This window comes from Ipomoea nil, unplaced genomic scaffold (assembly GCF_001879475.1).
Source record: "Ipomoea nil cultivar Tokyo-kokei standard unplaced genomic scaffold, Asagao_1.1 scaffold1868, whole genome shotgun sequence".
Classification (NCBI taxonomy): domain Eukaryota; kingdom Viridiplantae; phylum Streptophyta; class Magnoliopsida; order Solanales; family Convolvulaceae; genus Ipomoea; species Ipomoea nil.
Genome location: NW_017618296.1, coordinates 22,706 through 30,000, shown reverse-complemented (window position 1 = coordinate 30,000; position 7,295 = coordinate 22,706).

Sequence of the window (7,295 nt, the reverse complement as noted above, 5' to 3'; positions counted from 1 at the left end):
TCCTACAAAATAAGGGAATAGCACTACAAGAAGTGCTTGATTAGTGATGGGGTTATAATAGGGTATCCATACTTGTCCAACTGTCGGATATTTCGTTGGAAAAACCCAATAATAAACCTACAAAATAATGGAATACTACCACATGAAGTGTGTGATTACTGATGGGGTTATAATAGGGTATCCCTACACGAGTTCAAACCTTCATAGACTCAGATTGGGTTTTGATTTGCACACCCCTCCTACGCGAGAGAGAGAGCCTCTATGCTATAAAAATCAAGAAACCTTAGAAGAGCTCTTGTACAAATAGTGCTGCAAATCCACTTCCCAAACCAATGTGGGACTAAAGCTACTCCCATGATTTTTCCCTTCACGTTTCCAACTCAAATTGGTCTACTTTGAGAATCAATATCTCATTCACCGATTATCCGTTTTGAGCATACAATATATCAATCTCTTCGTCTCACTATGTAGAACCCGAATCCACTTTGAACCGACCCAAATCGAAACTGGACCACACTGATACTTTTACCACAAAATAGCCACTTAATATGCCATTTTAATATATTTTTCCAGCATTATATGTTCGGCAGTTTCCTCCGATATAAATATTTCTAGACTTCCACTCTCAAACAAACTTAAATACTAAAATCAAACTTGTAAATTGTGTATCTTACTAAGTAATCATGATCCATGACTCCGCAATATAAGCATTGATAATTTAGTAAGTCAATATGTTATTCGACTATTATCTTTTAAGATATGCATCGCAATTTAAACACTCAATATAAATTGTTTTCACTATTAAAATTATTAATTTTACGACAGTTTAATGTGTCTTTTTGTATTTTAAAAATATTGTATAATTTTAAAACACATGTTTAACAAAAAATTTAATCAGTATATTATTCATAAAGCCATCTCTCATTCAATTGTGTAACTTGTAAATAAATTTTCAATAATTGTAGCCTCGATTGTAATACCAATATTAAATATGAACAACTACTTGCCCGTTTAGCTCATTTGGTAGAGCGCATGGCTCTTAACCTTGTGGTCTTGGGTTTGAGGTCCAGGGTGGGCGAATGCACAATTACTCCACCATTTTGGTGGCATGCCGCTCCTACAAAATAATGGAATAGACCACGTAAAGTGTGTGACTAGTGATGGGGTTATAATAGGGTATCCCTACTTGTCCAATTATGGGACATTTCGTTGATAAAACTCAATAATAATCCCCAACAAAATAAGGGAATGTCACCACAAGAAGTGTGTGATTAGTGATGTGGTTATCCTACAAAATAAGGGAATAGCACCACAAGAAGTGCTTGATTAGTTATGGGGTTATAATAGGGTATCCCTACTTTTCCAACTGTCGGATATTTCGTTGGAAAAACCCAATAATAATCCTACAAAATAAGGGAATACCACCACATGAAGTGTGTGATTAGTGATGGGGTTATAATAGGGTATCCCTACACGAGTTCAAACCTTCATAGACTCAGATTGGGTTTTGATTTGCACACCCCTCCTACGCGAGAGAGAGAGCCTCTATGCTATACAAATCAAGAAGCCTTAGAAGAGCTCTTGTACAAATAGTGGTGCATATCCACTTCCCAAACCAATGTGGGACAAAAGCTACTCCCAAGCTTTTTCCCTTCACGTTTCCAACTCAAATTGATCTACTTTGAGAATCAATATCTCATTCACCGATTATCCGTTTTGAGCATACAATATATCAATCTCTTCGCCTCACTACGTAGAACCCGAATCCACTTTGAACCGACCCAAATCGAAATTGGACCACACTGATAATTTTACCACAAAATAGCCACTTAATATGCCATTTTAATATATTTTTTCCAGCATTATATGTTCGGCAATTTCCTCCGATATAAATATTTCTAGACTTCCACTCTCAAACAAACTTAAATACTAAAAACAAACTTGTAAATTGTTTATCTTACTAAGTAATCATGATCCATGACTCCGCAATATAAGCATTGATAATTTAGTAGGTCAATATGTTATTCGACTATTATCTTTTAAGATATGCATTGCAATTTAAACACTCAATATAAATTGTTTTCATTATTAAAATTATTAATTTTACTACAGTTTAATGTGTCTTTTTGTAGTTTAAAAATATTGTATAATTTTAAAACACATGTTTATCAAAAAATTTAATCAGTATATTATTCATAAAGCCATCTCTCATTCAATTGTGTAACTTGTAAATAAATTTTCAATAATTGTAGCCTCGATTGTAATACCAATATTTAATATGAACAATTTCTTGCCCGTTTAGCTCAGTTGGCAGAGCGCAAGGCTCTTAACTTTGTGGTCCTGGGTTCGAGCCCCAGGGTGGTCGAATGCACAATTACTCCACCATTTTGGTGGCATGCCGCTCCTACAAAATAAGGGAATAGACCACGTGAAGTGTGTGAGTAGTGATCGGGTTATAATAGGGTATCCCTACTTGTCCAATAGTGGGACTTTTCGTTGTTAAAACCCCTTAATATAATCCCCTACAAAATAAGGGAATAGCACCACAAGAAGTGTGTGATTAGTGATGTGGATATCCTACAAAATAAGGGAATAGCACCACAAGAAGTGTTTGATTAGTGATGGGGTTATAATAGGGTATCCATACTTGTCCAACTGTCGGATATTTCGTTGGAAAAACCCAATAATAAACCTACAAAGTAAGGGAATAATACCACATCAATTGTGTTATTAGTGATGGTGGTATACTAAGGTATCCCTACACGAGTTCAAACCTTCATAGACTCAGATACGGTTTTGATTTGCACACCCCTCCTACGCGAGAGAGAGAGCCTCTATGCTATACCAATCAAGAAGCCTTAGTAGAGATCTTGTACAAATAGTGGTGCAAATCCACTTCCCAAACCAATGTGGGACAAAAGCTACTCCCAAGCTTTTTCCCTTCACGTTTCCAACTCAAATTGGTCTACTTTGAGAATCAATATCTCATTCACCGATTATCCGTTTTGAGCATACAATATATTAATCTCTTCGCCTCACTACGTAGAACCCGAATCCACTTTGAACCGACCCAAATCGAAACTGGACCACACTGATAATTTTACCAGAAAATAGCCACTTAATATGCCATTTTAATATATTTTTTCCAGCATTATATGTTCGGCAGTTTCCTCCGATATAAATATTTCTAGACTTCCACTCTCAAACAAACTTAAATACTAAAAACAAACTTGTAATTTGTTTATCTTACTAAGTAATCATGATCCATGACTCCGCAATATAAGCATTGATAATTTAGTAGGTCAATATGTTATTCGACTATTATCTTTTAAGATTTGCATTGCAATTTAAACACTCAATATAAATTGTTTTCATTATTAAAATTATTAATTTTACGACAGTTTAATGTGTCTTTTTTGTATTTTAAAAATATTGTATAATTTTAAAACACATGTTTATCAACAAATTTATTCAGTATATTATTTATAAAGCCATCTCTCATTCAATTGTGTAAGTTGTAAATAAATTTTCAATAATTGTAGCCTCGATTGTAATACCAATATTAAATATGAACAACTACTTGCCCGCCTAGCTCAGTTGGTAGAGCGCAAGGCTCTTAACCTTTTTGTCCTGGGTTCGAGCCTTAGGGTGGGTGAATGCACAGTTACTCCACCGTTTTGGTGGCATGTCGCTCCTACAAAATAAGGGAATAGATCACGTGAAGTGTGTAACTAGTGATGGGGTTATAATAGGGTATACATACTTGTTTAACTGTCGGATACACCACATGAAGTGTGTGATTTGTGACACCCCAAAATCCAAATTCAATGATTTGTGACACCCCAAAATCCAAATTCAATAAATGGATTAATTGAGTAGTTAATCCTATTTCAAATTCAATACTTGAGGACTAGTATTTGACTAGTCAACCCCATAGTCAAAGTGGTACCTTGAGCTTTGAAGGGAGTTCCCTTGTTTCCTTACACTTTCTAATGTTAGTAATGACATTCTTGACCTTTCACCTAGTGTTAGTATTGTAACCTAACGTAGTAGACATCTTCATTCTATCCCTTACACTTTCTAAAATTTAGCTCTACCTTCTCTCTAAAAAGGTGAGTAGCTTTTCTTCCAAGCCAAGTTGAGACCTTGCCAAGACTTCAAGAGTTGCTTCCAAGATTCAACCTTTCACCTATTTGGGCATCTAGGAGGGTAAGATCTAAGTCCATCTTGTGTTTTTGGTTCCATCTTAGGTGTCTTTTCTTAAAGGTAGGATCTTTATGATCTTTTGGTTTGTTCTTGAAGTGGGTTTGGAAAGTGAGCCTTGTGAGGAGCTTGTTGAGGTGTAAAGTGAAGTCTTTTAGTCTACAAGAGGTAACCCATGCTCTACAAAATCTATTTTGCTTACCTATATGTGATTTCTTGGATTCTATATGTGTTTTGCTATGAAATGTGAGTGTTGATGCATGATCTTGTGAAAATGCATATCTAGAGCTTGTGTTTAGGGTTCATTTGTGCCATTACTTGGCATTTCCTTTGATTCAAGTCATTTTGTTGTATTTGATGAGATTTGGCATGTTTTGGACTTGAATTTAAGTTTGGAGATAAAATTCGCGAAGTGTGTTGATGTGGTACAGGTGGTACCCGTGGGCGGAACGGCGGGTAGGAGGCCCACCCTTCGCCCACCCGCGGGGTACACGTTTTGGGGAGACCTGTACCCGCGGGCGGAACCGCGGGTAGGGGCCTACCCGTGGGCCTACCCGCGGGTACATGTGTGATGATGTTTGGGGATTTGTTCCCCGTGATTCTTTTGACTCGGTATTTGGTCTTTTGACTTCACGATGTACTTTTGTGGAACTATTTGAGTGTCTTCTTGATGTTTCGTATGTCTAGAGTTATATGGTAGGTATCCATGTAGGACTTTGGTGTCTTGAATCGTGCTAAGTGTTCAACATTGTGTTTCGTTGAACTGTGATGAGTCTTGTTGGTTCCTCGGAACTACCTTTGGTTTATCCGTTTGATAAGCATGCTAGTTTGGTGTCTAAATGCTAGCGTGTGAGTTGTTTGTACCTTCCAATTAGTTGATGATAACTTGTGTTATTCATCGTTGTTGTTGTTGGGCTATGACCCATTCCTTGATTGCGTATGTTTCATACCTTCGTTGTGATCCGTTGATTGATTCTTGCTTAGGTGTGATTCTGTGTGGCTTTACCTGGATTGCACGATTAGTGGTATGGGACACTAGTCACCAAGGTATTGCAGCGGTCTTCGTGGTGGCCGTGACGTGATTATGGAGTTGTGGCCTTTGTGTAAGGTTCACGTGATTCTTGGGTGGTATGTGTTGCCGTGTGTGTGATCGGTACCCTCGTGTACTATGAAATCGGTGGTTCTGTTGGAGATCTGTTGGAGAGGGGACGACGGTCCTCGGAGGGAAAAGGTTGGACTTGGTGTACAGGGGTCCTGGAGGTAAAGGTTGGAACTAGACATAAGGTTGGGGGTAGCCATAAGGTTGGAACCGGGCATAAGGAAGTCATATCAACTCGCGATGAGTGATGTCACGAGGGCTTGTGTAGCCGTGGTTGTGTGTTCTCTTCTTGTGACGTGTGTAGTCACAAAGGCATGTGTTGCCATCAGTCTTGTCTTTATCCTTGTGTTGTGGTATCCTTTGTGGTTTGAGATGTGTTCCCGTGTCCTTGTTGAGAGTATTGAGTCTTGTGTTGACTACTGCTCTTGGTTTTGTACTTATATACTTATGTGTATTCCGTTTCGAAAATTGTTTTATAACTTGTATCTATCTATATATGATATTTCACATGTATTGGTGGGTTACCAGCATTATTCGCTGACCGGGCTTCGTCCCATGTTTATTTGTGTTCTTTCAGGTGATGTCTAGTCGAGAGCGAAGTCTAGTGCCCGATAGCATAGCACCTTTCGTTTGCTTTACGGCCTGTGAGCCGATTTAGTTTTAGACTTGTGAGTTTTGGGATAGTTGTGAACCATGCAGATTTTGCCGTAGCATTTATCGTTGTTGGTAAACGTGGCGTAACACCCCATGACTGGGATTTACGTTTATCCAGTTATGTTGGCGTTTATCGTTGTTGGTAAACGTGGCGTAACACCCAATGACTGGGATTTACGTTTATCCAGTTATGTTGGCGTTTATCGTTGTTGATAAACGGGGCGTAACACCCCATGATTGATTTATGTCTGGGATTTACGTGTTTATCCAGTTAACTTTTAATTGATTTATGTCTGGGATTTACGTGTTTATCCAGTTAACTTTTAATCTTCCGCTGTGCTAGTGTTTAGTTGTGTTAAGGCTTTTTATAGCATGTGTTTTGGGGGGGTGTTACCTGATTAGTGATGGGGTTATAATAGGGTATACCTACACGGGTTCAAACCTTCAAAGACTCAGATTGGGTTTTGATTTGCACACCCCTCCTACGCGGGAGAGGGAGCCTCTATGCTATAGAAATAATGAAGCCTTAGAAGAGCTCTTGTACAAATAGTGGTGCAAATCCACTTCCCAAACCAATGTGGGACAAAAGCTACTCCCAAGCTTTTTCCCTTCACGTTTCCAACTCAAATTGGTCTACTTTGAGAATCAATATCTCATTCACCGATTATCCGTTTTGAGCGTACAATATATCAATCTCTTCGTCTCACTACGTACAACCCGAATCCACTTTGAACCGACCCAAATCGAAAATGGACCACACTGATACTTTTACCACAAAATAGCCACTTAATATGCCATTTTAATATATTTTTTCCAGCATTATATGTTCGGCGGTTTCCTCCGATATAAATATTTCTGGACTTCCACTCTCAAACAAACTTAAATACTAAAAAAAAACTTGTAAATTGTTTATCTTACTAAGTAATCATGATCCATGACTCCGCAATATAAGCATTGATAATTTAGTAGGTCAATATGTTATTTGACTATTATCTTTTAAGATATGCATTGCAATTTAAACACTCAATATAAATTGTTTTCATTAACAAAATTATTAATTTTACGACAGTTTAATGTGTCTTTTTTGTATTCTAAAAATATTGTATAATTTTAAAACACATGTTTATAACCAAATTTAATCAGTATCTTATTCATAAAGCCATCTCTCATTCAATTGTGCAACCTGTAAATAAATTTTCAATAATTGTAGCCTCGATTGTAATACCAATATTAAATATGAACAACTACTTCCTTGTCTAGCACAGTTGGTAGAGTGTATGGTTTTTAACCTTGTGGTCCTGGGTTTGAGCTCTAGGGTGGGCGAATGCACAATTACTCC